Source organism: Suricata suricatta, chromosome 3, assembly GCF_006229205.1.
Source record: "Suricata suricatta isolate VVHF042 chromosome 3, meerkat_22Aug2017_6uvM2_HiC, whole genome shotgun sequence".
NCBI lineage: Eukaryota > Metazoa > Chordata > Mammalia > Carnivora > Herpestidae > Suricata > Suricata suricatta.
In genome coordinates this window covers 138,531,666-138,559,094 of record NC_043702.1, presented here as the reverse complement: position 1 = coordinate 138,559,094, position 27,429 = coordinate 138,531,666, and the positions used below count along the sequence as shown (strand labels likewise).

At 49.1% G+C, this 27,429-nt stretch overlaps 1 long non-coding RNA gene across 5 annotated transcripts in view; it reads right to left on the bottom strand.

The window, feature by feature from the left end:
* The window catches only part of LOC115288206, an 89,793-nt gene that overhangs the window by 28,053 nt on the left and 34,311 nt on the right, over positions 1-27,429 (bottom strand). For 2 of the 5 annotated variants that reach the window (XR_003906866.1, XR_003906864.1), the window contains exon 4: positions 17,069-17,242. This is a non-coding gene — a long non-coding RNA (uncharacterized LOC115288206). Of the gene's footprint in view, positions 1-7,957; positions 8,089-12,164; positions 12,330-13,664; positions 13,687-17,068; positions 17,243-27,429 lie in introns of those variants that run through there. The other 3 variants (XR_003906867.1, XR_003906868.1, XR_003906869.1) reach the window with 3 other exon arrangements.

The following is a 27,429-nucleotide window of genomic DNA, read 5'->3' as shown; positions in this document are numbered from 1 at the left end:
AATGGGCTTTATCTCCTTGCTGTAGAGGTCCCTTGTGCCTTTGAGATCAACTCAGCTGACAGTTAGGGAAACTGAGGTCTGGAGGGGAGAAGTCCTTGCTTCAGGTCACAGAGGGCTCCGACAGGCCCAGCGGTTCTTTCTTAGCCTGCCACCACTCACTTTACAGATATTCCGAGTACACACCACAGGCATTCTGGAGAGACTGTGGGGAGGCTCTTCCCAGGACCAAGCACCCCCAGCCTGGTGCCCCTGATGCTCCATGGCCCTGTGACACTCATCATGGGCAGGACTGACACTCACCATGGGCTAGTGGAGAGTGTCCTGTGGCTGGGAACTGCTCTGGGGAGGGGAAGATGAGCCAGTAAGAATCCCACCCTTGAGGGGTATGAAGCCACATCCCTGAACCACTGTGCCACACTGCACGTCCTGCGTCCCCTGCTGGGGGCCCTGCCTCTCCCTCTCCACCTGCTGGTACACCAGGCACCTGCCAAGGCCCAGGTTGGTTCACTTGACTTCTGGAGAGGCCGAAGGCTCTCTGCAGAATGCAGACCAGCTTCTTCTCCTTAGCACTTAGTCTAAAGGCCTTTCTCTGTTGTGGGCACTTGACTCTATTTATGTCTATCCCCCTAGGCAGTCAGAAAGCCCCTCAAGTACCAGGACCCCATCTTGCCATGTATATAACATGCCGTGTCTTGTTCTGCATGCCTGTCCTGGGCACTCAGGCTCATGTGCTATCATTTAACCTATGGCATTAAGTATGAGCACAACAATGTTTCCAAGTAGAATGACAAGGACTCGGAACGGGTAGAGGTTCCTCAATGAAAGAGTTGGTATCCTGCTTGCAACATGGGGAGAGATTATACACGTGAAAAGAGGAGAGGCATTTAGGAGAAGGAACGAACTCAAATAAAGACACAGAGACAAATTTCGAAGAAGGGGGAAACAAAGGTCACACATGGGAGACAGCAAGTCTTCTGTCTGGCTGGACCCGTAAAGGGAAAAAGCGGAAACTGAAGTTGGATCCAGACCGTGGAAAATTGGATGGCCAGAGTAAAGATGGACGTTCCCTGTGGGCAACAGGAGGCCTGAGGATGTGGACACGGGTCCCCTCCCCAGATGGGGAGCAGTGGGAGCAGGGGCGGCACTGTATGGTGCCTTGCAATTTCCAAAAGGCATTTTACCTGAATGTCTGGCTCACGCAATTCTTACTGTATGTCTTCTGGATAATATTATCAGCCTCATGGAGAAATTGGCTTGAAATCACTTGCTCAAACTCACAATGCTAATAATAAGCACCAGGGCTGGGCTTGAGTCCAAGGCTGGGAGAAGGTGACTTGGTAATGGCGGTGTGACTGGGAGGCACAGTGATGGCAATGGAGGTGGGGCATCCTGAAGGGATGAACTCAGGAGAACTTAACCCCAATTCAGAGGACGAGGGAGAGAAGGAGGGGGCAAAGACAGGGCCGGGCACCTGAAACCTGAGTAGGGGAGAAAGGGAGGGCTGGGTCCCCTTTTCCAGCCATACTGCACTCCCCAAGTCAACCCAAGCCCTGACTCAGGGTACAGAGGAAGTTGGGATGGGCATACCAGAAACCGGGTCACAGAAACTGAAGATATCCCACAGGGCCTGCCAATATATATCATAACGTATCATATCGTATCATATCATTCTATACGATATGTCAGGTGCAATGGCAAAAGAAAGCTCTGACTCTTGACTTTTGGACTCAAAGGTGAGCCATGTCCCTACTGTCTCTACACACAGAGACCCAGCTGGGAGCACACAGGAATATCCCTTCCTACCAGGGCCCTTGTGGAGACATCATGAAGAAGTGTGTTTTTGTGGCCAAAACTATTCTGAGTTCACCAAGTCTGTTTGCCTTTCCTTCTGAGCTCATAGCTGCTACCTTCATTTCTAGCTCTTGCCTGTCCCGTGTCCACTGAGTTCTGGTCCATGGACCATGGGAAGAGGGAAGTGGCCACTTCCAGTCTGGCTAATGACTGCTTCCCATGTGATTCTTTGTTTTTTCTTTCATCTGCCAGTAGGATGTCATTGCCTAGGGTATGGTGGAAGCCACAGCCTGGGCTCCTGAATGGCAGGGTCCTTTCCCCCCAGTCAGGATCACCTGCTCTGGACAGTCAACTAAGATTTTATTGTGTGAAGATGCTGTGGTGTGGGAGTCTGAGCATTATTTTACCTAATAGAGCATGGAGAAGCTTCCTGAGAACTACAAGATGTTGTAGGATTGTAAAGTATTTTGTCCTGTTTGTATTTTTAAAACTTTTTTTTAATGTTTTATTTATTTTTGATACAGAGAGAGACAGAGCATGAGAGGGGGAGGGGCAGAGAGAGAAGGAGACACAGAATCCAAAGCAGGCTCCAGGCTCTGAGCTAGCTGTCAGCACATGTCAGCACAGAGCCTGACATGGGGCCCCAACCCACGAACGTGAGATCTGACCTGAGCCGAAGCCGAAGGCCCAACCGACTGAGCCACCCAGGCGCCCCTTGTTTGTATTTTAAAATCCAAGATTTTCTAGCCTGGGAAAGGCCATTTAGAAGGGCTAGCGGGGTCAAGCAGATGCCCAGTCTGGGGTGTGCTAGGACCAAGGAAGATCCCCCTCACAGCAGGGCCCAGCGTCCCCCTGATGTGATGCACACTGCCTGTATGAAATCAACAATCTCTCTCTTAGGACATCTGAGCCCCTGAGCCTGGGGAGCCACTCAGAATAAGCCCTTCCTTCATTGTGCAGATGAGGTCACAGCAAGGAAGTGACCTGCCCAAGGTCACCTGCCCCCTCCCCGGTGCTATGTGCACTCCGGCAACATTCATCATCCACAGGGTGTACAAATTACTGTGGTTATTGTTATAGTGATGGCTCCAGATCAGGAGGTCTCTGTTCCCACACCATTGTGTGGCTCTGGGCCTGACTCTATGATTCCCTTTGGTCAATGGAACAACATCAAATGTGATGTAGGCAAGGTTTGCACAGCACCTGTGCTCTCTTCTGCTACTGGGGTGACTACTGTCCCCCCACTCCCCAACTCCTGCTATCAGGAAGTCTGGGCCACTGGAAGATGAGACCACAGGCAGCAAAGACAAGTCTTCCTGCTGAGTTCCTCTGGACCAGTGGTCTTCAGCCAGAGGGCAATTTTTTCCCCCCAGAGAACATTTGCCAACATCTGGAGATATTTTTATTTGTACAAATTGTATGTGTGTGTGGTGCTACTGGAATCTAGTGGGTACAGGCCAAGGACGCTGTTAAATATCTTACAATGCACAGGACAGTGCCCACGACAAAGAATTTTCCGGTCCCAAATGTCAATAGTGCTATGGTTTAGAAAGCCTGCTGTTAAGTGACCAGCCCTCAGCTGATGTCTCAGCTGGCTGCAGCCCCATTAACAAGACCACAAAAGAATGGTCCCACTGATCGCAGCCTGAATCACTAACCCACAGAACTGTGTGCAAAAAGACAGTGGTTGTTTTAAGTCATTAAGTTTTCGGGTATATTTTGATGCAGTAGTGAAGGTTGATACAGGACATTCAGTTAATGGTGGTCCCTTGCTGTGTATTTGGACACGGAACACAGAAGTGGCTGGATTCTCATGCATGGATCCTGTGGATATTTGCCCAGTTTGGTGCTGTTTATTACACACACACACACACACACACACACACACACACACACACACACCCCTGTCTTGGGCCAGCTGCTGTACTAAGAGTTCTGTACATACTTAGTTAATTTTTGTAACAACTCCAAGAGATATTGCCTCCAGTTTACAAACGAGCAACTGAGGCTCAGAATGAATAACTTGCCCAGGGTCACATGGTTGCTAAGCAGAGCCACGTTTTGGACACCTGGCCCTGAGTCCATGCCCTTGACCACCACTCCATGCTATCTCCTGTCAGTGACTCTGTTTCTCCACCTCACCATGTACTCAGTCCTCAGCAGGGGGGGCCCAGCTGCCCCCTCCCCTGCCCCTAGACTGCTGCCCACTGGGATGATTGGCCACGGCTGCTCTCAGGCAGCCACAGGTATGTCTCTTGTGACACACTATGCTTTGAAACAGGACTCTCCAAGAGGGTGAGTGGGAGCCACGGTTCCTGGGATCAGAATGCAATCTCCAAACCCAGCTCCAATATTTATTTGTGCTGTGGGATGTTGAATGCTTTCCTTAACTTCTCTGAGTCTCAGTTTGCTTATTGGTAAAATGGGGTCACATCATCAGTACCCAACAATCAGTGGCACGCAGGACACGGGCCTAGACACTGATGGCACCCAGTAAACCAGCCAGGCGCTTGGGGTCCCTGGCTGCAGGGAAGCCTCAGTATGACAGAGAAGGGCAACATAACACAGTGAGAAGGGGAATCCACCCCTGACTGTGAGTCCATTTGAAAAGTGTCTGTCTGGTGGAGGAAATGCTCAGTAGATATTAGCGGAGCCTCAGTTCCAGGCTGAAAGTGGTGGGTTTGTGAGTCCATGACTGTGACCTTGGTCTCCCACTGGGAAGACCTCCAGGAAATAAAAAAGGAACTTTTCTTCAGGAAAAGAATGAGCATTCCTGGAATGTCAGCATTTCCCGCACACTCCCTGACTGCAGTTACATGTCTCCTGCCCTTGTACAGTTCAGTGGTTACCAGCCCAGCCCCCAGGGCAGGACGCTTCGGTTCAAGTTCCGGCTGGCACCTTGGGCAGCTGCTTAACTTCCCTGGGTGGCAGTTTCTAATCTGTCCCTTGGGGATGATAACTGACCCAATCTCACGAGGTCCTTGTAAGGACTAAGAGTGAAGAGCAGCACATTGCATGAGTGAATGTAGTTGAAGTACTGACTGGTTTGGGGTTTGTTTTGCTTTGGTTTGGTTTTTTTTTAAATCATTCTTTCTTGCCAACCCTCCTGTGCTCCTTCCTCCCAAAATGAGCTCTCTGAAGTCTAGAAATCCTGACGGGCAGAGGACTGACATGTTCCCTGCTGTTACTGAATCTCTCAGGCTGAAGGTTATCTGTTTTAGGGGCCATGGAACTTTCTCCTACAACACTCACTCCCCTTTCAGGGACTCATCACATTATTCTTTATGATTGTTATTAATTAAAAGAACAAAGAGAATGGATGCTTGTTGTACAAAAACTGAAATATACAGACAAGCAGGAAGAAATGAAAAGCACTTCAAATCCCACCATTCAGAGAGAACTGTGGTTAACATTCTAGGGTCTCTCTCTCTCTCTCTCTCTGTCTCTCTCTCTCTCTCTCTCTCTCCAGACTGTTCCCCATTCTATAAATTTGTTTAAATAAATACACGTATATAGGGAGGCCAGGGGGTCAGCATACACAGCCTCAGGCCCCCCTTCGAGGCCCCCATAGCTGGGTAGGGCACCAGGGCCCCACTGGTGACTCTAGCCCAGAACCCAGGCTGGTCAGGGGCAGGACCTCTCTGCCTGATGCCAGAGTGCCCCCTCCCCCAGACGAGCCTAGAGCTGCCTTCTCCCAGCAATGCACAGAAGGCCCCATCGTCCATGGAGGCAGTGCTCTGTGTGGGGCAGTTGTGTCAGAAGGAAGATCCGCAGCCAGCAGGCCCCTGGGAACGAACTGGGCTTTTAGGTAAAAAGCTGCTCCCTGGGCACCCCCAGCTCCTCCTAACCCTCTCTGAAAGCTGACCATGCCCTTGTTAGTAACCCAGATATTGAGTGGATGGGGCAGGGGCCTGAGAAGGTCTGCAGCTTAACAAACAGCTGGACAGTTTACGGGCAGATGTGAGGTGACACTTTTCTAGGCTTTCTATAGACTCCGAAACCTCGGGAGCGGAGTTTGCTTTCGCTCTCTGCCATGGAGTTTTTCAGAAATCTTAAAAACTATAATGGCTACGGGGCACCTGGGTGGCCCAGTCAGTTGAGCGTCTGACTCTTGGTTTCGGCTCAGGTCATGAGTTCACGGTTTGTGGGTTCAAGCCCTGTGTCGGGCTCTGTGCTGCCAGCATGGAGCTTGCTTGGGACTCTCTTTCCCTTTCTCTCTGCCCTCCTCTGCTCATTTTTTCTTTCAAAATAAATAAACTTAAAAAAAACTATAATGACTATCATTTAGTGAGCATATATTCTGTGCTGGGCCCTTCACAGAAATTATTGTGAAATTATTGAATCCTCACCTCAGTTCTGCAGGGTACATATGGAACCTGAGGCTGAGAAAGGCCAGTGGCCTCACTGCCGCCCATAAGAGTAGAGAGAGATTTAAACTCCGTCACTGAACTTTCAATCCCATGCTCTTGATTTCTATATAAAAATTAAAGTTTGGGGGCACCTGGGTGGCTCAGCTGATTGAGTGTCTGACTCTTGATTTCAGCTCAGGTCATGATCTCTCTCTCTCCCTCTCCCTCTGCCCCTCTTCCCTATTCACATTCTATCTAAAAATAATAACTATAATGTTTATTTTATTCAAGTGATCTTTGCCCATAGTTAAAAATCAAACAGGGCTGGGGCGGGGGGTGGCGCCTGGGTGGCTCAGTCAGTTAAGCATCTTGATTTCCACTTAGCTCATGATCTCATGGTTTGTGAGATCAAGCCCTGCATCAGGCTCTGTGCTGGGGGTCTCTCTCTCTCCCTCTCTCTCTGCCCCTCCTCCCAAATAAGGAAATAAATAACTAGACAAATCAATCAATCAATCTCAAACAGGGCTAAAAGACACAGCAGAAACCAGCCCCAATCTTCTCTGCTCCCCTGAGGTAACCAATTCCAACTCAGCAGCGGCTTTTCTTCAGCTCTTAACTCCAGATTTCAAAATATTCACCTAAATTCTATTTCTTATAGATTATTATTATTTTTTAAAAGTAGGCTCCCCACCCAATGTGGGGCTTGAGCTCACAACTCTGAGATTAAGACCGGCTAAGTCAGCCAGGCGCTTCTTATGTATTATTTCTGAGAACAAGTAATCCCCCACCTCTTTCCCATTTCTTAGGTTCCTCTATTTAAAGCAATTTCCTCTAATTCCTTCAGTGGATCTGCCGGAGGCCCTGCGATCATTGTTCACCACTCGTCTAGATAACGTGTTGGCCCTTCCCGTCTCTCTGCGGCCCTGGGAGTCTCCCCTCTCCAGGCTGGCTCCTCGTGCTCACCCCGAGAGCCCCCTCTGATTTTCCTTTGCTGCAGCCCCTGTTTCTGTGTGCCACGGATTTCTCTCTCAGGATGAGAATGGCTTCTGAGCCGTGCATGTCTGAAAAGGTTTTTCTTTATTTTCCCTTCACATCTGATTGATTTGGCGGAGTGTATCTGGGTTAAAAATCATTTTCCTTCTGAACGTGGGAGGCATCCCTCCATTGTTTTCTATCCAGTGTGTCTGGAGAGAAGTCTGATGCCCTCCTCATCCCCCCCAGGCCTTTGTCTCTTGAGTGTTTTTCTCTTTCTGGGGCTTCCATTCCCTTGATCCTCCGTGTTCTACAGTTTGACACTGACGGTCTCTAGTGTGGATGGTTTTTTTGTGCATCGTGCTGGGCACCTTCTCCTGAGTTTTTAACCTCTCTTATCATATTTTAAATTTCCAAGAACTCTTTCTTCTCTGTTCCTTTCTTATGGACTTCTATTTTTGTCTATTTCCTGAGGTTACTAATTTATAAGTTCTTTAAAAAAATTTTCTTCAGGTTCTTCTGCTTGCTGTATGCCATTTCCTCTGAGTTCACCCCTTTTCCCCCTGCTTTGACCTCTTTCATTTCAAATGTCTGGTGACCCTTCATATTTAAGAGAAAGACAGGGTTAAAGTCCAGCTGACTTCTTAGGAGGGTGACCAGATGGCTCGAAGGCTGTTTTTACTGGGATTCCTCATACAACGCTTTATGAAGGTCTTTTCCTGGGGGGGGGGGGTGAGGAAGAAACTCAATCTACCCAGAGAAGACTCCCACTGCCTGCGTGGAAAGGAAGTGACACCCAGCTGCTGGGGTTCTGGGAGCAGGCAGGGGAATCGGAGGGCCCATGATTTATTTATAGTTTTTAATTAATCTCCCAGTTTCCAGGCTCCTACCTCCCTGTCACCCTCGTGGGCACTAGTGTCCTGGAGACCCAAGCACCTTCAGTTCAGCTTCTCCAGGTAACAACTTCTGGTATCTCCTGGGGAAAAAAGATTCGGTCATGGCTTCCTGTGTCCAAGCTCCGCGCCTTGCTCCTGTCTTCTGTGGTACCCAGTGCCTTTAAAAGCACCTAGACTTGGGAGGTTCTCTGAGGCTCCTTGGTCCATGTGTCATCATGTGCCTCTCCTGCTTCCATGTGAATTGTCACTTTCTCAGATTTACTCCATAAGAGACGGCTCCTCTACCCACCTGACCACCTAGCAAATGTGTGCAGGTCTTCCGTCCTGGGTGGTCTTCTCATTCTGGCTAAATATCTTTGTAATGCTGCTGCTAGTGGTTGTTTGAAGGGAAAGTGGGAGTGAAGTAGGATTTAGAAGGCTGTATCAGTTATCCATTGTTAGTTGCTTAAAATGACAATAGTTTTGGGGCACCTGGGTGGCTTAGTTGGTTAAGTGTCCAACTCTTGATTTCGGCTCAGGTCATGATCTCACAGTTCATGAGTTTGAGCCCCACATTGGGCTCTGTGCTGACAGCATGGAGCCTGCTTGGGATTCTCCCTTTTCCCCTGCTCCCCTCTCAAAATAAATAAACATTTAAAAACTGCCAATAGTTTGGGGAGCCCAGGTGGCTCAGTTGGTTAAGCGTCTGACTTTGGCTCGGGTCATGATCTCACAGTTCATGGGTTCGAGCCCCATATTGGGCTCTGTGCTGGCAGCTCGGAGCCTAGAGCTTGCTTTGGATTCTGTGTCTCCTTCACTCTCTAACCCTCCCCTGTTCATGCTGTGTGTTTGTCTCTATCTCTCAAAAATAAACAAACATTAAAAAACAATTTTTAAATGGCAATAGTTGTGCTATGTTTCATGGTTCTGTGGATTGGTGGGGTGGTCCTCTGCTGGTCTCTCAGGTTCTCTCCTGAAGCTACATTCAGTGAGTTGGCTGGGCTGTAAAATACAAGCTGGCCTTGTTCCTATGTCTGGTGGTTGGTGCTGGCTTTCGGCTGGGGTGCCCCAGTTCTCTTCACTGTTCCCTCCCCTCCACTACGCTCGACTAGCTTCCTGGAGGGGTGATCTAAAAGCAATGTTCCCAAAGGCTAAAGGCCTTCATTTCTTTATCTGCAAAATGTGGCTTTGTGTATGATAAACAAAGACGTGTAAAGTCCATACTTAGCACAATATCTGGCACAAAGCAAGTGGTCAATAGTAAGCACTTTTTCTGGGAAAATATCACATCTCCAATAACTTCACCACTGGAAATGGGAACTGAGGAAAAAGGACCAATCCGAGCCCAAGCTCCTTAAAGAAATATCTTACAGGGCTGCTGTGAGGGTCCAGTAAATTCAAACAGATACAGTATCTAGATGAATGCCTGACACACCACACATGTTCACTAGTGTTTTGTGTGTGTCCCTGCTTTTGTGGTCACAAACAGGCTCTGACAGGGCCACTGTGATGAATGCCATCACCTGTCAGGTATGGGGCAGTTGGGTCCATACAGTGGGGACAGGGCTAAAAGTCACCGTGTCTGCTGTCTAGGGTCTGGGCAGCCAGCTCACAGGTGTGCCTATCTCTACGGCTAGAATTCTTATCTTAGGTTCTATGGGCAAGCCTCAAAGGGCCAAGAACCACCTGCTACTGCATGGACCACAATGGGTGTACGTGCATTTTTCTGGAGTGAAAGTCCACACTGTGCTTAGATTCTCAGAGAGGTCACTAGCCCCCACATACTGAACATCTTAGCTCTAGGCTCTCCCATCCTTCTAATGTGGTCTGGTTTGAGAAATAAAGTTATTTATCATGTTAGGATTGTGGTTAAATCAAGAGGCAGCAGGAACGGAAAACACCAGTCGGGCTCCTCTGCTGGAGATGGGGTGAGTTCCACCATGAATGACACTGTAGACCTCATTTTTGCTGCCCAGTGGTCTGGTCCTACCTCCTGGCTGCCTTTCAGCTGTCTGTGAAATGTGGGTGACTAGGTAAGCAGGCATCGGTGAAGTGAGCTGCTCTGTACTCTGTCTGTGTTACAGACATTGTTGGCCCATGGTCCTCGTGTCCTGAGCCCTGCGTGAATGCTCCAGCCCACCCTCTGGTTCCCGGTGCATCAAGGAAATCCCTCCCACCACGCCCAGGAGCAGACCGAGAAGGGGCAGCCTTGTCTGGCAACTTGCAGTGACATCTGCTCAAGGAGGTCACTTGCTACTCCTGGACAGATGCTTTCTAGGTCTTCCACAGTCACACTGATGCCCACCAGAGTCAACTTCTAAGGCTAGAGTTTCTCTGCACATGAGGTTGTATGGTTTTTAAGGGAAAAAATAGACCCCAGCACAGAATGGCAGCATCTCAGCTACTTCTTCCTCTCTCTGAAGTTTAATTCTAGATGGTCTTCCTCCTCTGTGATTCAAAGGCAGAGAGAACAGGGTTCGCCCAAACTCTGAAATATTTGCTGTGGACCAATTTCCAGGGATGGTTGCACAGCACCCTTGGAGAGGGGTCAGAGAGTGACTTGGAGACTGACTCAAAAGCATTCTGGGAAAGTCAGTGGCAGGCAGAGATTTCTGGAGCCTGTCACGCCCCCTGTGGGGTCTATGTAAACACACCACAGAGCTCCACCTTTCCCTAACTGGAAGGCTGTCCCCCACCCCTCACTTCCCCCACCCTCCTCACGGGTCAGTGCTGATCATCTAGTGAGGGCCTGGGGAGGTAGCCAGGCCCTGGCAGCTGGGGCTGGGGTCCTCCAGTTAGCTGGTCTCTGTAGAGGGCCCCTTCCCCAGGCCTCTCCCCACAGGGATTCGGTGACTCTGAATAAGGCATCATAAATTTCTTCCTAATAACACACTTGTCACTGAACCATTCCAACAATTTGGCATGACAAGAGATCTGGCTCCAGGCAGTGGGGCGGCTAAGTCTTCTGTTTATACAGTGTTCCCTGTCTATGGCCGGAGAGGGGCGAGGACCACCACGCCTATGCCACACATTCCCTGCAGAGCTAGAATGAGTATGTCCACGGTATGGGTGAGGGACGCAGAGACTCAGCCCTTCAGGCCCAGCGGGACAGACTCTGCACCTGACCCCCAGTGAGCAGCATTGTGGAGGGGCCGTGATGGTAGACACTCGGGTTTGAATCCTGACTCTGCCACCGGTTCCTCCATCTCTCCAGGTTCCCCTTTGCTCCTCTGTGATATGCGGACAATACATAATGTGTGAGGCTTCTGTAAAGGTGCAGTGAGGCATGTAAGGTAGAGAATGTTTGGCGTGGTGCCAGCATGCAGTGAGTTATTTATCATGTTAGGATAACATGTTATCATGTTAGGATTGTGGTTAAATCAAGAGGCAGCAGGAATGGAAAAAGCCAGCCAGGCTCCTCTGCTGGAGACGGGGTGAGCTTCACCATGAATGACACTGTAGACCTCATTTTTGCTGCCCAGTGGTCTGGTCCTACCTGCGCGTAAGTGTAGCTGTTGGCATAAAGGACCCCAGCCCAGTGCCACGTGCCTCCCTCTGGCTCATGACCACCTCACTGGGCTTCGGGCTCTCCTTTGGCTCTCCACCCTCTCGTGCTTTCTTGTGAGTAAAGATAGGTGGCCACTTCTACATTATATTACTTAATACTCTACTAGTATTTGAGGGTGGTGGTATTATCCACATTGACACGGGTAGAAACTGAGGCTGGGTGAGTTTGGGAGACTTCCCCAAGGCCACCACTAGGGGCGTGACAGAGCCAGGATTTGAGTTCACTCGTCCAACAGAGCGGCTGTTGGTAGGGGGACGGCAGCAGGAAGCCCACCATCAAGGACCCGCTGCACAAAGGAAGCTCCCAATGCAGCCGAAGTATTCTCGTCCCCGCATCCTTCCCAGGCAGTTCACGCTCTGGCCTCTGGACAGTTGCCAAGGAGGTGTGAACGAGAGGGCAGAAAGAGGACGTCCTTTGGAGGGCGCAGTGAGGCTACAGGGCTGTCATTTACTGAGCTCTTCCTATGTGCCCTCCAGGCTATCAACTGTATGTGTCTGTTAATTTACATACACTCCCGCAACGCAGGCCTAGTGCAGCTCCCCCTGTACAGGGGAAACTAAGACCCAGAGTGGTCAGGTCACTTGCCCCAACCTGGACCTGGCTACCCACCTGTGTTGGCAATCTCTCCACCTACTGCCTCCCATCGGGGTGGCATAACGTTCAGCCACAGCACTCAGTTTTGGAAACCACATCCAGGGGGAAGGACCACAACCCACGATCATGGGCAGAAGGGGTAGGCTGGCCTCTCACTAGGCATCCTTGAGTTTCTGTGTGCTGGGGGAGAAGGAAGACCAATGAGGGGACAGAGTGGGGCATCAGCCCCGGCAGCAGCCTCCACAGGACCCCCCACCTCAAAGCTACCTCTGCGAGTCTGCAAGGGAGACAGATTGCATTAAATAGGAAGGCAGCTCCCGGGGAGCACAAGGTCCTTGGCCTCTCCCCTGACTAACCTTGTCCCAGGGGACCTCCCAGAGGGCAGGGGCACTCTCCCTGAGAGCAGGGGCTCCACCTCGCCCTGCCCTGCACCCCCATCACCCTGTCTGGCCCCCCACAGGCATTTGTTGACCAGCTGATGGGAGAATGGCTGGCTGACAAAAATCACTGCCAGCCCCAGTGATAAACAGAACCAGTGTGGCAGGAATTTGCTGGGTCCAGATGGCTCCCCAGACAGCTGCGGTGTGGAGACCTAGGCAGGGCTGGATGGAAGTAACCACAGACTCCCGCGGCACTGGTTCAAGTGGGTTGAGGGCTGCCGCCAACCACACAGAGCACCAGGCTGGCAAGCTGTGTCCTGGGCCTATGTTGTAAGCTATCAGAGCTGCTCCAGGGTGTCCGCCTGCGGCACTGCCAGCCCTGCCGTCACTGACATGCAGAGTCCTTCCCCAGTAAGGGCTGGGTGCCCAGGGAAATCATCTGGACTGGTAGTTACTAGATCTTGGTTGGAATGACCCCCCCCCTCTGCTCACTGTCCACCTCCCTCCCCAGCCCCACTAGGCAGGTGACTCTGGGACTGTCTCTCCATCTGTGGCTTGTTCCTTCCCACCTCTCCATCTATCAGAGGGAGGTGTGCCTACCTCACAGGACACCCTGTGGATGGAGAGCCCAGAACCTGAGGAGTCCTTTCACCACCCACCCTCCTCATACCCAAAGACCCAAACTCTGTTGGAGAAGCCACATCCCTCAGGCGTCTCCTCCAGCGAGGACTTTTCACATCCCCAGCTCAGAGCCCAGGGCTTCTCCCTCCAAATTCCTCACCTCCTCCCTGCCCCCCCTCCAGAAGTGGGCTTCCCTGGGGAGCAGTCCCTGACACAGAAAAGGAAATAATTAGCATAATCACTAATTCAATTCTCTCCACTCTCTTCTTTGTGAAAATAATTTGCTCCTCTAACAGCCACTAGCCCAGGGAGCCGGTAAGGCTCAGGGAATTGTAGAGTCTCAAGCTAATTAAGTGAAAGCACAGCTCTTACTCGCTCTCTCACTCTAGGGAAGCAGGCTCTGGGCTCCTGCTGCTCTGAACATACGTATCACATTAAACTCAAAAGCAGCCTCTGGAAAATGTGAAGAAGGCATGGACGGATGTGAATGACAAAGACGATCCATCAGAGGGCTGGGAAACAGGCGGATGCGGATGCTAGAGTAAAGGTTAAGGCAATTGAAGGATTTAGCCCAAAGGAGAAAGAAATGAGAGGCAGGCAGCCTAACCATCCCTCCCCGGGTTGTAGAAAGAATATTCCCCCTTGGTTCTTTCCCTCCTCCAACCTGTGTTCTCTGGTCCTCACTTCCTTTATCACATCCATCTTTGTGTTCTATTTACTTGCCTATTCACTTTGACCTTTACTGAGCCCCTACTCTGTGCCAGACAGCTTGTCGGAGTCTGGAGATGAAAAGACAGAGTCTCTGCTTTGGGTCAGGTGGGAGGAATGGATCCATACTACCTATGCTATGGGACCCCGACCGCCCATACTCCAGGACGTGGGGGGGGTGGGTTACTAAAGGGCTGTGGTGCCTAAGGTCTCAGAGGTAGGAAGGACCAAGGCCGGGGGGCCAATGGGAGCTCAGGGACAACATGGGCCACTCGGCCCTGTCCTGGCTTCAGGGATGGCTTCCTGCAGGAGAAGATGCCCAAGTGGAATCTTGAAGAATGGATCTGTCAACTAGGTGAGGCAAGGGGGGAAGCGCACTGGGGCAGCAGGTGGGCAAAGGCCCAGGACATAAAATGCAGAGTGTGTATAGGCAATGACAATCGGTTGGACTTTACCGAAGCAAGAAGTAGAGACTGATAATGGTCTGATCTGTGGCCAGAGCTCCAGGCGGGGCCCAGATCCCAAGGCCCTGAATCCTGTGGGAATGAGGCTTTATCCAGAAGCAGCGCTACCCAGAGTGTTCGGAATGGCACAGGGTACGTGCAGTATTGATAGACATCTCCCCACCCCAAATAAAAGCTGCTTCTTGGTCAAATAAGTTGAACGATATTGAGTTAAACCAGTGGCTTTCAACCGAAGGGTCCTTTGCAAAAGGGGACATTTGGCAATGTGTGCGGCTGGCTTTGGTTGTCTTAATTCGGGGTGGGGGCACGCCTGGCATCGTGTGGGTGGAGGCCTGGGATGCCGCTCATCATCCTACTGTGCACGGACAGCCCCTACAAAAACCTCTGTCCCACCCCTGCCCCAGGGCTTCCACAGCCTACACGCTGGCCCCGGGCCACCATCTCTGTACTGCCTTGGCCTGCTGGCTGGCTGGTCTCCCCACTGCGCTGTACAGGTCTGATTGGCTGCGTAGCTGGTATTTGGGGGAGGGAGGAAGGAAACATCTGGGAGAAGAAGATGTTTTAGGGCTGGGTGGAGAGGGTTGCTTTGGGTGGAGGTGGGCTCTTGGGGGGTACCCCTGGTGGCAGGGTTGTTAGGTGATTCCAGGGGGTCTTTCCATCTCAGCAGCTCTAACTGACTGGGGGTGTGTGAAAATCAGATACAGTCCTGAGGAGCTGGCCACATCAGAGTCAGGGATGTACTCTGTGCTGGGCACCATGGGGGCGCTCGGATTAGCACCCCCTAAGGCCGGCTTTTCCTTCCCTGTTTTATTTTTCACCCTAGCACCTTTTAGCCTGCCTTCCAGTTTATTTTCTTGTCTCTTCTCCTCTCTTCATTCCCCACCTCAGAATGTTGGCCCCTTAAAGCAGGGCATTTTGTCTTTATCACTCACTGTTTTATTCCAGGGATCCACAACAGTGCCTGGCACATAGTATGTATTCAATTAAAATGTGTGGAAGCAATGAATGTCTGAATGCCCCCTCACCCCCCACCCCAACTATACAGCCTAGAGTGCCTGAGTGCTGACGCCAGTCTCCCACATGGGATTCCTCCTCTTCTGCACCAGCAGAAATGGGGGAAGCCCCAGGAAGCCTACCTCCTAAACTATGAACAATCTGCTCACTGTCTATGATGTTAATTCCAAAACTACTCTGGGGGAAGATGCAGGAGCTTCACAGGCACACCCCAGAGATATACCCTGAAAAACCTGGAATGATGGACTAACCGTTAGCTGAGGGAGGACAGAGCAGGCCACGATGCTGCAAAAGCCCAAGCAAGCTGGCAGCCAAATGAAGTTAGAGACAGTTGACAGGACAGTGGCATGAACAAAGGCCTCACCACCTCCTGGAACCATTGCCAAACGTTGTGACACAGGGCTAACCACATCTGAGCGCCCAGGGCGCAGGAGTGGCCTTGGGGCCAGCAGGGCTCCAGTCCCTGCCGCCTAGCCTGAAGAAGCCCATTCATCACAGTCTGGGGCCAACAGGGTGCACCCCAGTTACACACAGGGAGCCAGGGCCAAAGTGGGGAGAGCAAGTGCCCACTGGTCCCCCTGGAAACAAATGCAAGAAAATAAAAAGCCGCAGGTGGAAGTAGATGTCTGAGTCTAGCCAGGGTTGCTGGGGAGTTCTGTGTCCATGGTAGGGGAGGGGTGGGAAGCGGGGGGTGGTTACCTCCCAGGCTGCAGCCCACGGGGCTTTGGTTAAGCTCAGGCTCATGGCCGCATCTATGGGCAAAGACTTTAGAAACCTGGGCTCAAATCCCAGCTAACCTGCCACGCTAGGGCTCCAAGCTGCAGGGGCCAGAGGCCTGGTGCTGTCGTTTTGAGCTCTGGGGCCCCTGGCAAGTCTTCCATAAGTGTCTTCGCGTGAAGAAAGGGTATATCTGCTCTGCTAACCTAACAGGGTGGTCAGGAAAACTAAAAACATGGGGCCAAAGGAAAGGCTTAGGGAACCGTAAAGCCTGGGGTACGGGAAGGCGTGGGGGAGATGCAGCCATGTTCCCCTCCTGCCCCAGGGAGGGGGATGTGCCTAGGAGACAACAGCCAACCACTTGAGGCCTTTAGTTCACTGTGGAAACCAAATGGCTTCCATGGCCCATCCTTCCTCTGCAGGAGATGCCTTTACAGAGCCTGGTGTGGTTCTTAGAATTGCATTTAAGGCTCCTTGGTGGACAACCTTGTGGCGGCCCATAGGCACACAGTTCGTTTGGGTTATTCTGAAATGACTGCTTTAGGCAGGTAAATTTATAATCAGCTCATGATCACATGGCATTTTCCATTTTGTAAAGCTCATATACATTTAATCTTAAGCAAAATATTGGCAGTGTTATGCTCATTTTACAAAGCATAATTTTAAAGGATCAGAGAGGTTGGGTGAACTTCCTAAAGCCACACAGCCAGTTTGTATCAGAGATGGGCTTTGAGTCCAGGCTTCTGATTGCACATTAGACTGGTGCCCACCATATGGACACAACTGTCTTTCCTTCCAGAGTGTCCTCATCTCCTTCTTTTTTAGGATTTTTCATTTGGGGCTCACTTTTATTGTCTGCAGTGCTTAACCACCTTCCCTGACAAATCTAAGCAGAACACTCTCTCTGAAGGGGACAGCCTGGAACACAGAAATCCCCCTGGGCAAAGCTGAGCTGGGGCAACTTTAGGAGCAGGTGCTATTCCCCTGGGGTTCCAAGCAGGCCAGGGCACCTTACCTCATGTGCAACACACTGCCCAGAGGACAGCGGACAACTATTCCAACATCTACAGTCACTGAGGTGGTGGTCATAGTAGACCTCTCAGGCGCGAGACGGTGGGCGCTCTTTCTCCTTAAAATCACTACAGTGCATCTATGCCTCCGTGGAGAGCTCATGTCTGGATTTTGAACACTGAGAATAAAACAGATGGAAGAGAACTTTAGTTTGTAATAAAAATTAATGTGCTGATTTCTAAATGACATTTCACATATTACTAACCAGGCTCACATTGTTACCACATGTAATCCTTTCAACAGCCCTGTGAGAGTCGTTATAACCCTTTAAAGTATTATAATTCCTATTTTAAAGACTGAGGACACTGAGGCCTATAAGGGCATAGATTACTTGTCCAAAGTCACAAGGCTGATACACAGTAGAGACAGACCAAAGACCAGGTTCTTCTATTCACAAGTTCAGGGCTTTACATAGATGGTAACACTTTTTTACTTTCCATGGGTGAGAAGTTCATTAAAAGTAAATTCAAAGGTTGATGAGAGCTAGGCACTTCTAATAGGGACCCCTTTAAATTCCTTGTAATATTATTACTTATCACTTCTCCAAGAATCATAAAATCAGGCTATTGGTATCTAATCAATGACCCAGTTTCTTAGCAGGTGTATGGGGCAGAAGGCATGTATTAAGAGACTCATTAGTCATTGCTAAGGTTTGGTGCATGGGCACTGCCTGGGACTCTGCCTTTAGAGATTCCAGCCTGGCTAGTGTTGCTTCAACAAGCATGCGCAGAGCAGCGCCAGGTCTTTTCCTGGATGCCCACAAAACTGAGAATAAGTGCGTATCACAGGCTCTGTCTTTGAGGAGTTTACAATTTGGTAGGAAGGTGAGATTTGTCATGGAATTTTGAATGATGACATACGGACCATTGGAATTAAGTGTGCATCTGTTTGATACATAGTTCGAGAAGGCTTCATGAAGGAAGTAGGTCTTGAGTGAGTCTCAAGAATGGGTAGGATGTGGAGGGGGAAGAGGAGGAAGGTTTTTCCATGCCGGTGGAGGACGAAGTGCCAGCAGCAGGTGGGGTGTGGGGGGGCGCATGGCTCCTAGCGCTCTGGCCACTGTGCACACGTTGCCTGAGGCCTGGCAGAGCCGGGTTTTAGTCTCTGAGACTTTGTACTTGCCATTTCTTCTTCTAGAGACTCATTAGTCATTAGACCTTTCCTCTCTCCCTTGCTTTCTGGTTCCCCTGTTTCTCGTGCCCATCTACCTGCTAACACTGTTCAGTTCAACCTCCCTTCTGTTATGAGACCACCTCTGAGCCCCTGCAGTGCTTTGCCTTCCTTTTCATGACACTGACCATGGGGCATGATGATGTGTTCATAAGTCTGTGATGCTTGAGAACACAGATTCCCTTCTGTTAATTTTGCATGGCCAATTTGTTGAATAAATACAAATGAAAGATGGAAATGCAGATCAAATGAATGAATCTGCAAGAAGAATCCTGCTACAGGACCATATGGGCTGATACCTGGAACCAGTGGGGCCCTGGGCTATTGCATGTATGATTTCTAATAAATCTGAATGATTTGTTGATGAATGAATGGCTGCAAGATTGACTGAGTTATATATACATCATGATGAAAATCTACCAGCTAACCTGGTGGATGTTTTTGTTTTTATCTTATTTCCTTAAAGTCGATGAGGCTAAGACTGAAGGATTAGTAGGCTTAAATCCAGGGAAGGGTCAAAGCAGGCAGAGCCACCGAGCAATGGCCGGAGTGAAGGGAGACTGAGGGCCAAGCTGAGGGTTTAGCAACAGCCAGCAGAGTCTGGAAAGGCGAGAGACCGCTGGAGAAGTAAGCAGAAGCCAGACCGTGAAAGGAATTCAACTTAGGACAACTTAGGACAATGGGGTGCCGTTAGACCTTTAAGCAGGGTGTATTATAGGATTGTTCTTTTTTTTTTTTTAAACATTTCTTTATTTTTGAGAGAGAGAGAGAGAGAGAGAGAGAGAGAGAGAGAGAGAGAGAGAGGGAGGGAGAACGAACAAGCAGGGGAGGGGCAGAGACAGAGAGGGAGACTCAGAATCCAAAGCAGGCTTCAGGCTCTAAGCTGTCAGCACAGAGACTGATGTGGGGCCTGAACCCACGAAATGCAAGATCATGATCGAGCTGAAGTCAGACGCTCAACCAACTGAGCTACCCAGGCACCCTCTAGTTTTTCTTTTCAAGAAAGAGGACCCTGACTGAAGTGGAGAGAACGCATCAAGGCAGAGCAAGACTTAGGACCCAGAAGACTGATTTTCAGGATACTGCAGGGACTTGAGTGTGAGCTGGGGAGGCTTGCTGGGGATGGGGGGTGGTGGCCGTGGGGATGGAGAACAGCAGACGGGTTTGTGAGCGGGACAAGTGACAGTCTGGCCTGACAGGGGCAAGGGGTGCTGGTGATGTGGGTCCAGGAAGAGGAGCTGAGGATGAGAAGGCTGAGGAATCTGGCTCAGGGCGCAGGTGGATCCCAGCTAATATGAGGGACGCTGAAGGAAGAGGTACAGATGGGCTGTGAGGGAGGAAAGAATTGGTTATTTCCAGAATTTGTTGATACACAGATTTTGCTGAGTCTAACTTGTGTGATACAGAGAGATGTAGCTATATATAGATATGGATATATTGTTATGCTCTCAATTAACATAATACTTTCCTACATTATTACAGATGCTTCGTAAACATAATTTTTTTAAACATAATTTTTAATAAGGAACAAACTGAATAAATAAGCAACCTGTTAGAGAAAGTAAGTCATCGAAGAGGGTTTCCCATGCTATAGAGATGCAAGAGCAGGCCAGCTGACCCAATCAACAGATTTTCCAGGATGTTCTCCCCATGGTAAGTGATACAAGAGCACAAGAAGAGCCTACAGTTACACCCAGAGGGCCCTGGGAGACTCTGCACCAGTCACAGGGAGGTCTCTGTCACAGGCACCTAGACTGCAAAAAGGTACAAGGGATCCAGAGAGCAGTCTTGGGCTCAGCAGATGAGGGGAAGGTCCGGGACCATGACGGTCTGAAGAAAACGTCCCCAGCAAGCTCAGAAGAGAAAATGAGAGCATGCCTTTGAGGGCATTTTGTAATCTCTGAAGCTGAATACAAATGTAGGGGCTGCCGTTATTACCCACATTCAGAACCATCAATTCAAAACGGATGGAAGCTTTCCTAATATTCATCAATAAAGTAAAGGTGTAGAAAGGAGACTTTTTGCTACACTTCCCTTTGCATCTTTTGACTCATTCAATGGTAATTTTAAAAATTACATCTATGCAAACCAATTCTCTCTTGTTTAGCGATGGAGAAACAAGTCAGGTCGCCAGGATTTTTTGACTTGTCCAAAAAGAAGTCATATAAAGAAAGGTAAATGGCTGGATCTCACAGTGGCTTTATTCATTTGAAAAGCATAATTCCCATTCCTAGAGTAACATTAAATAATCATATTGAGTTAAGAGAAAATGAACCTCAATAGCTTTAGGAGAGAAGGGCATGGCATTAATGTATAGGACTTAAATTGCAGTTGGGCTAACCTTCTTGAGCCTCAGTTTATTCACATATAGAATGGGTATAACAAAACCTACCATGAAGAATCATTAGGAGACTCAACTTGGATAACTTCTGTGAAAGCAGCTGGAACCAATGACCTGCAACTCTATCCATGTCTGTTCACTGACTCTTGGAAATAACAACTTTCCAGATTATTTTTCATTACATAGTAAGTTGTTTCTGGAAATAAGCAGTGTAGGGCTAGGATGGGGTGACCAATCCTAGCCGAGGGTTCAGGGTTGCCTATGACTATTCTTGTTTTAGTATCAAAATCCTACACTTCAGAAAATCCTTCGGTCCTGAGCAAACCAAGAGGTTGGCCAACCTAGCAATCATGGTCATCAATGATGCTGTCAAGAACCAAGTTACAGGGGCACTTGGATGAGTCAGCCAGTTAAGCGTCTGACTTTAGCACAGGTCATGATCTCACGGTTCATGAGTTTGAGCCCCACAGAGCCTAGAGCCTGCTTTAGAGTTCTGTGTCTCCCTCTGTCTCTGTCCTTTCCTTGCTCGCACAGCCCCTCTCTCTCAAAAACAAATAAACCTTAAAAAATTAAAAAAAAAAAAACCTACCAAGTTTGTTTCTTCCTTCCTTTCCCTCTTTCTCTCTTTCTTTCTTTTAAACTTGGCCATTCTGACTGTTACTTATTGCCTCATGGTTGCAAGATGGCTACTGTACTTCCAATCATCATGTCTGCATCCCAGGTAAGAAGGAAAGGGAATTGGCAAAAGGATCAAAGGCTTCCTCTTAGAGAGGTCTGCCTCTTATTCGGGAAAGAAAGCTTTCCTCAAAGACTTGCACTCATACTTCATCAGCAAGAACTGTTTCACCAGGCCACCTCCAGCTGTAAGAGTAGCTGGGAAAACTGAGTATATTGGCCTCTCTAAAAAATGTTTATTATTTTTTTAATGTTTATATTGAGACAGAGAGAAACACAGCATAAGTCCAGGAAGGGCAGAGAGAGAGAAGGAGACACAGAATCTGAAGCAGGCTCCAGGCTCTGAGGTGCCAGCACAGAGCCCAATGCGGAGTTGAACCCACGAACCATGAGATCATGACCTGAGCCAAAGTCAGATGCTCAACCGACTGAGCCACCCAGGTGCCCCTATAGTTGACCTTTGAACACTGCGGTGATCAGGGGCACTAACTCCATGTGCAGTGGAAAATCCATGTATAGCTTTTGACACTCTAAAAACTTAACTACTAATAGCCTACTATTGACCAGAAGGCTTACCATTAACATAAATAATGAATATGCATTTCTTTAAAAAGTTTATTTATTTATTTTGAGAGAGATAGAGACAGTGTGAGTGCAGGAGGGGAAGACAGACAGGGAGAGAGAGAATCCTAAGTAGGTTCTGCACTACCAGTGCAGAGCCCGATGTGGGGCTCGAATTCACGAAACTGAGAGATCATGACCTGAGCTGAAACCAGAAGTCAGATGCTTAATCAACTGAGCCAACCCAGGCCCCCCAATCAATATGCATTTGTGTAAGTTATACTATTACATACTCTATTAATAGTAAAGTGAGCTAGAGAAAAGAAAATGTTATGAAGGGAAAATCATAAGAGAAAAAAACAGTACGGTACTGTAAAAATCCATGCATTGGTGGACTCATGCAGTTCAAACCTGTGTTGTTCAGGGGTCAACTGTATTAAGTTTCCAACCTCGCCCCCGGAAGAGAAGGCAAGGAGAAGAAGTCATAAGACCCTCTGAGTGGGCAATCCACAGTGTCTGCTACCCCCCTTTATTATAACCAGCCAGGGCTGGGCACCTGCTGTGTGACTGGCATTGTGTTCAAATCTGGAAAGGGAAGAAAGATGAACAGCATACAGCCCTCACGCCAAGTAAGCTCATGGTCTGGCACAGCCTGACAGAAGACAGAGGTGATTATGTCAGAAGGCAGCCCTGACAGAGTGGGAAGTGTGCTGGCAAGTCTGGCCCGAGATGCAGGTGGGAATGACAGGGCTGGTGGATTAGCCAGGCAACAATGAACATGATGTATTTTCCAAGTGAGGATAAAATCCCAAGGTGTGAGGGCAGGACCTGGCAGCAAGAAAGCTCCAGAAAGAAGAAGTGTGAGAAGAAGGAATGTGTGTGTAGGATACGCGCTTCTCATCTCTGAAAATGACTTGGCTTTGGGGGCCTTTGGTTGTTGCGATGGCTTTAGGGAGCCATTTTAAAAGCAGTGAGTACAGGGAAGTTCGGAGCAACCTTGGAGCACAAGCCACCAAAGAGCTGTAAGTACTTCTCATGGGGACAAGTCACCTCAAGTAAATGAGATTCCAAATCCACCCTTGAGGAAGAGAAAGCCAAACCTATATACCCTCTGCCTGAGGATCCCATTGGGCACCCAAGCCCTCACCTTACTCTTACTTCCTATCCTTTTGGCCTCTGAAGCCAGCTCCCTCCTCACTTTCCAGCCTCTCTGCTTCCCCAGCTTTGTTGTTCAATCCACCCCCAGGCTGGCCTGGCCAGCCCCTGACCCAGGCAGTGCAGAGGCAGAGGCCCCCGTTGCCAACCAGGGCTGATGCCCGAGACCTGTCTGGGCTTCTAGGTGAGTGGCAGCACATCCGACCTCACCTGGGCAGGGTGCTGGCCCGACCACAGCACAATTCCAGCCTTGTCAGCTCTCAGGCTGCTGCTAAGCCACTGGAGCAGACCTGTAACTGTCCTTCACAAGCCCTACCTTATTTCATGGAAGCAGCAAGAAACCCCACGAGTTGGGGAGAGTTATCCCCAGGTAGCCCATGAGGAAATGAGGCCTGGGGAAGTTAGGTGAACTGAGCTAGATTACGGAGCTGGTTAGTGGAGGAGGCAGGATTCAAAGCTGGGTTGGATTCTAAGGCCTCTGCTTTAATCACTGTTCTGCACCCATTTCTCAACACACAGCTAGCTCTCTTTCCCCAGGCCCCTTGTCTGCAAGCTTCTCTTGGCCCCGACGCCTGGCCCTGATGGTGTCCTCTCATGGAGGGTCTTGGTTACCAGAGCCTGTGAGGAAGCTTGAGGGTATACTCAACAAAGTATCCATTTGCCAGGCACTGTACTGGGCTGCTATGTTATTTTCTGCCTGCCTGAATGTGCCCACAGCTGGGCCCACTGACCTCCAAGGACCACTGGCTGCCAGAGCTTGCTCTGTCCTTGGGGCACCAGATGAGCTGCCAAGAATCACTGTTTCCTCAGTGGAGGGAGGGTTCCCAGAGGGGTGCCATGGAGGCAAGAGAAACTGAGACTTGGAAGGGTAAAAGGGGTAAAACCCCATTTACTTAATGTTATTATATTTTTTCTATTTGTACAAGTAATACATGGTCATCATAGAAAATTGGAAAGTACTAAAAAGTATAAAGAGGGGCACTTGGGTGGCTCAGTTGGTTGGGTGTCCAACTCTTGATTTCAGGTCAGGTCATGATCTCACAGTTCGTGAGTTTGAGCCCTGCATCTGGCTCTGTGCTGACAGCTCAGAGCCTTTGCTTCAGATTATCTCTCTCTCTCTCATCCCCATTTGCACATACATGCATGCATCTCTCTCAAAATAAATAAACATTGTTTTAAAAAGTATAAAGAAAAAAAGGTTAAAAAATTTGAAATTATCAAACATATAAATAAAAGAACAAAAACACTCTGTGACACCATTACCCAGCAATGATAACCACTGTTAATGTTTTGTGTGTTTACTTCTAGATTTTTGTCTATGCACATATGTGTATTTATTCTGTACATACTAATTTATGTTGATCTTTTATCACGTAACATTATATTGATATCCCTCCTGACCAATGAAAATGTCATTTTCAGTGGCTGCGTAGTATTCCATTATATGGCTGTGCCATCATTTATGTGGTTGTTACCTCCCCAGCCCCCTTCTGTCCTATATAAGCAAGGCTGAGATGAACATCTTTGTACCTAAATATTTGTGCACACATCTGGCTGAATTCTGAGGGAGGCAGTGTGACAAACCACAGTGGCATGGTCTGTCTCTCTGCCCAAAAAGGAAGGATTAGGGCGGCACTAGTCACCACCTTGCTTTCTGAGCAGGAACTGCAGGGATACACAAAGGGGGAGATGCTGAAGCAGAGAGCACCCCAAAACTTCACTTCTCCTACAGGTTTTCTTTGAAGGAACCCTGCTTTATTACTCAGAACTCTTTAGCTCAGAAATCTACTAAAACCAGCTCCAGCAGACAATAGAAAGGGAGATAAGAATGGCTGGAACCCAGCCAGTCCTCAGAGAGGGCCTGGGAAGGAGGACCACCAGGCAGACCTCCTCACCCCTCTCTTCTCCTCCCTCCATCGTTTCCCATGGGCCACTGGGTCTCCAACTTGAGACAGCACCAGAATCACCTCCAGGCTTCCAAGCCCTGGGAAGCCCATCCCCATGTTTCTGACTGAGCATGTCTGGGGCAGAAATGAGAATCTGCATTTCTAATACATTCTCAGGTGAAGCTGATGCTGCTGGTCCAAGGACCAGGCTTTGAGAGCCAGTGCTAGCATACAGCATGGCGGATGGCGGCAGGGCAGACACCCTGAAAGGTGCTACCGCATCCTGGTGTCTGAGTGAGTCCTGCCCTCTCACTGTGACCCTGCCTGGTGGTACCAAAGTGAGGATGTTACCACCTCTTGTCAGAAGAAGACCCTCCCTGCCAAGAGGATTAGGCCCAACAGGGGGATGAGGTCGCTAAGGCCTTTTTTCTGAGAAATGACTCAGGCAGTGCCCAGGCAGTTCCCTTACAGCCTAACTTCCTTTCCTCCCAGCTGACAGCTGGATGGGGAGCAATGATTAAGGAGTGTCTTCCTGTCTCAGACCACTCTCTCCACAGGACTCCTCCGGGTCAGGTACCCATCCAGCAGGGCTTGCTAGGGAAGTCTGGGTGACCCCTCACAGCATATGGCCACCAGTAAGGAAGAGCCCTTCCCTGGATCTTGGTTCCTGGAAGGCTCACCAGACAGTGACTCCAAGAGGCAGCCAAGGGTGGGGATCCTGGTGAAAACAGCAACGTGACATCGTGAGAGGTCCTGTAAGACTATTAGAGAAGAACTGACATTTACTACTCTCCTACGTGTAGGAACCAAGTGCCCTATGTTGATTGTTGTTGATCGTCTGACTTGATCTTCCCTACCATCCTATGAATGCAGACATGGGATAATATGCATTATTATCCCCATGCCATGGTACAGATGAAGGACTAAGCCACAAAGCCTAGGTTGCTTGTTCAAGCTCACTCAAGCTCTTTTTCTTTTTAATGTTTATTATTGTGTGTGGGGGGAGAGAGAGTGCATGTGCATGCAAGCGGAGGAAGGGCAGAGACAGAAGGAGGCACAGAATCTGAAGCAGGCTCCAGGCTCTGAGCTGTCTGCACAGAGCCCGATGCAGGGCTCGAACTCACAAACCATAAAGTCATGCCCTGAGCTCAAGTCGGACACCGACCGGCTGAGCCACCCAGGTGCCCTAAGCTCACTCAAGCTCTTAACCACCAGTCTATACTGCTCTGGGGAGAAGCCAGAAAACTTTAAAAATGGCAGAAGGGAGGGAATGAACAACATATATATTCTTTTACTCAATCATCGTATTAACACTCTGAGGAGGGGAGTATTATCCCCATTTTATAGATGAGGAAACTGAGACTTAGTAAAGAAGCTCCTCAAGGTTACACAGCTGGTGAGTGCTGCCCCCGTCATGGAGCCCAGGCTTGTCAGCCCCCAAAGCCCATCTCCCCCCATGTCTGCCATTACATGTCCCAGGAGTGATTCACTACAACTGGGGGAAGGGCAGTCCTCAGCACAGGTGGTGCCGGTCAGGCACGGTTTGTTTGATGACAGCGATGGGAGGCTATGGGCCTGCACGAACAAACACGTGGGGCCTGAAAGTGCACGGCCTGTCTGTCGATAGAGGAATGGCACATAACGACATATTCTTTGAACAGAATTCTAACCAGACAATAAAAATTCCCATCCTGGGGTGCCTGGATGGCTCAGTTGGTTAAGCAGCAGACTTTAGCTCAGGTCATGATCTCACGGTTTGTGGGTTCCAACCCCGCATCAGGCTCTGTGCTGACCATTGGCTCAGAGCCTAGAGCCTACTTCTGATTCTGTGTCTCCCTCTCTCTCTGATCATCCCCCACTCACACTCTGTGTCTCTCAAAAATAAATAAATGTTAAAAAAAGTTTTTTTAATTCTCATCTGAATATTTTGAGATGCAAAGTGATTGCAAAATAAGTATACATTAAAAACTCAGCATATAAAACCATTTACTATTACTATTTAAGATTCCAATATAGTGTGTGTATGTGTATGTATGTAGATATACATAACAGCCTGGAAGAAAATACACCATCTAGTTAAGTGGACTTCCCAGGACAGTAGGCATAGGAGTTATTTTTATTTTCTTTTTTACTCTTCTTTCTGTATTTCCCAAACACAATAATCCTGTGTCACTTTTGTAGCCATGAAAAGAAACCCTGTTTGTTGACAAGGACATGAGAGCCTAGCCTCTTTCTTGACGCCATCATCAGGCAGAAGATGAAATCCCTTATCCCGCCCTGACCCTCTTCCTCTCCTTCCTTCCTGCTTCACAAGTTGATTTTCCAAGACTTTACATTTGTGAGTCCTTGGTGTTTAATTGACCTGTTCAAAAGTAATGTTTGGGAGGGTGTGAGAGATGGTGTTCAACGGGATCTGCTTCAGACCTCAGGGAGGATCACTTCTCGGCTTTTTGGCTAAGATCAAGTGAAGACCTCAGGGAGGGCCTGTAGATTAGCCACGCCTGGAACACACGTGGA